This window comes from Octodon degus, unplaced genomic scaffold, assembly GCF_000260255.1.
Source record: "Octodon degus isolate 3935 unplaced genomic scaffold, OctDeg1.0 scaffold00022, whole genome shotgun sequence".
Classification (NCBI taxonomy): Eukaryota; Metazoa; Chordata; class Mammalia; order Rodentia; family Octodontidae; genus Octodon; species Octodon degus.
This window is the reverse complement of record NW_004524598.1, coordinates 9,709,837-9,712,514: the sequence shown is the minus strand read 5'-3', so window position 1 is coordinate 9,712,514 and position 2,678 is coordinate 9,709,837.

The window sequence follows — 2,678 nt, the reverse complement described above, 5'->3', positions numbered from 1 at the left end:
CCTTCTTGCCTGTGCCGCCAGCTCTTGGTGCAATCACTGGAGCACATCTGGAGTTTTGAAAGATTGCTCGGATAGCTGTGATGGCAAGGAAAAACAGACCGGTATCAAGGTCAAAACTGGACACCAATGAATTTCTGTTGGTCTAATTCGTTTTCAAAGCCTAATTTTGTTTTTGTTTGGCTAACAGCCAAAACTTTCCTTCTATTTTGGCATTTTAAAAAATTCAGGTAATTCCATTTTCACCCCATACATACCTTTCATCACCAGAGCACAACTGTATCAAGCCCTCTGAGGTAACTTAAGGTCAGCTTTGGTAGCTCAAGCAGCCTTTAGTTACGGAACCAAGAACTCTGGCTTCCATGTCCCCCCCCAGTTATAAGCCCTCACTGGAACCTATGGTGCTGCAGTGCTCTGCTGTGACTCTGTCTCGGTCCCTGAAAAATACTTTTCCAATCTGGAGTAATGTAGAAGACAAGCACATTTTGGGGCTGGTGAGATGGCTCAGTGGTCTAAAGCACCTACTTAGAACAAGCTAAGCTAAGCTTAGCAAAGCACAGGGACCGCGGTTCAATCCCCCAGCACCACATGCCAGCCAGCCCCGCCCCCTGGTGGGCTGAGCTGGCCACACGCACGCACACACACACACACACACACACACACAAATAAATAAATAAATAAACAAACAAACAAACAAAAAAAACCAGGGGCTGGTGAGATGGCTCAGTGGTCTAAAGCACCTACTTAGAACAAGCTAAGCTAAGCTTAGCAAAGCACAGGGACCGCGGTTCAATCCCCCAGCACCACATGCCAGCCAGCTCCACCCCCTGGTGGGCTGAGCTGGCCACACACAAATAAATAAATAAATAAAATTTAAAAGGAAAAAAAAAAAGAAGAAGAAGACAAGCACATTTTAATGGATCTGTCTTGAAAACCATTTCATGTAATACTTATCCTTTGTTCTAAAACATTTCTTTTGGGTGTTTCTCTTTATTAAATGATGGCAACAATGTTTTTATTTTTTTATTTTTTTTAAAGATCATTTATTATTATTTATTTATTTATTTATTTATTTATTTATTTTGGTGTGTGTGTGTGTGGCCAGCTCAGCCTGCCTGGGGGCGGGACTGGCTGGCATGTGGTGCTGAGGGATTGAACCGCGGTCCCTGTGCGTTGCTAAACTTGTTCTAAGTAGGTGTTTTAGACCACTGAGCCATCTCACCAGCCCCAATGTTTTTATTTTTTGAAGTCTGTCCTCATGACAAAACAGTTGACATCCCTAGACCCACAGACTGATGTCTTGTTTTTATTTGTGGTACTGAGGCTCAAATTCAGGGGCACTCTACCACTGAGCTATATGTTCAGCCCTTTTTCTTTTTTATGCCAGGACAGGGTCTCACTAAGTCCCACAGGCTGGCCTTGAACTTATAATCATCTTGCCTAAGCCTCCAAAGTACTGGGATTACAGGTGTAGACCACCACACACAACTTCATGTTTTGAAGTATTAATCTAGAAGACTAGGTGAACCCCCTGCTTGGAGTCCCCTCCACTGCCACTCTGTTACCAAGCACAGGGGTCACCTGGCATTTGTCAGCTGAGAAGGACACACTGAGTTAACCAAGGCTGACAACAACCTACTGAAGTGCCAGAGTTGAAAGCTAACTATGCTACAATCAAGAAAATGTCGGCCCAGGGTATAATTTAATCACTCATTACTTCCTAATTATAGCTTTGGAATTTAGCATCTTAATGACCATATCCAACTTCCCTCCATAGGTGGCTTAGTCACTCACATTTACATAATGTCTAACAAATAGTTAAGGTCCTCCAAAGATACTTGCTCCCCTGTGCGACTTCACATCCTACTGGACAGAGGTGTGCTCCTTCTGTCAGCATGGGAGAAGCCACTCCATTGCTCTGGTGTGGCTAGGAGGAGTGGTTTCTACACAGCACTGTCAGGAAGCACTTAGGAAAAACAGCACAGAGCTCTAGCCATGGAAGCAGGAAGACCTACTTGGGTCTCAGATCACACAACTTACATATGCTAATGACCACACCTACCTGCACCCAGCCACTGGGCTTAAGCCCATGTTAGTTCCTGGTGAATATCCCACTGTGGGAGGGCACCTGGGACTGTGAGCACTGGAGATTTACAAAGTACTGGCTGTTAATAATAACCCTGGCTGGGCCCAGAAAGGTTCTCTCTGATCATCTAGCCCAATCTTGCTGTTTTTATACATGGAAAAAAAAAAAGGAAGAAGAGTTTTCAGAGAAAATATCAGCAATAAGAGGCCTGGATTTGTTTCTGGGTATAATCCAGGGCTTTCTCCCTCTTTAGGAATATTTGGTTACTGATTTTCAAGGTCTTGAGGGGAGGGGCTATATTCATAGTTCAAAATGGTGGTGTCATTTACACATTTAAAGGTAGCAAATTCCATATGTAAAAATGCAGTCAACACAAAAACTTGGTAGCCTTCATTACTTCATTTCAGAATATTTATTGCTGATTAATTTAAAAGAATCAGACTGCTGGGCTAGTGAGATGGCTCAGTGGTCTAAACCACCTACTTAGAACAAGCTAAGCTAAGCACAGCACAGGGACCGCGGTTCAATCCCCCAGCACCACATGCCAGCCAGCCCCGCCCCCTGGTGGGCTGAGCTGGCCACACACACACACACA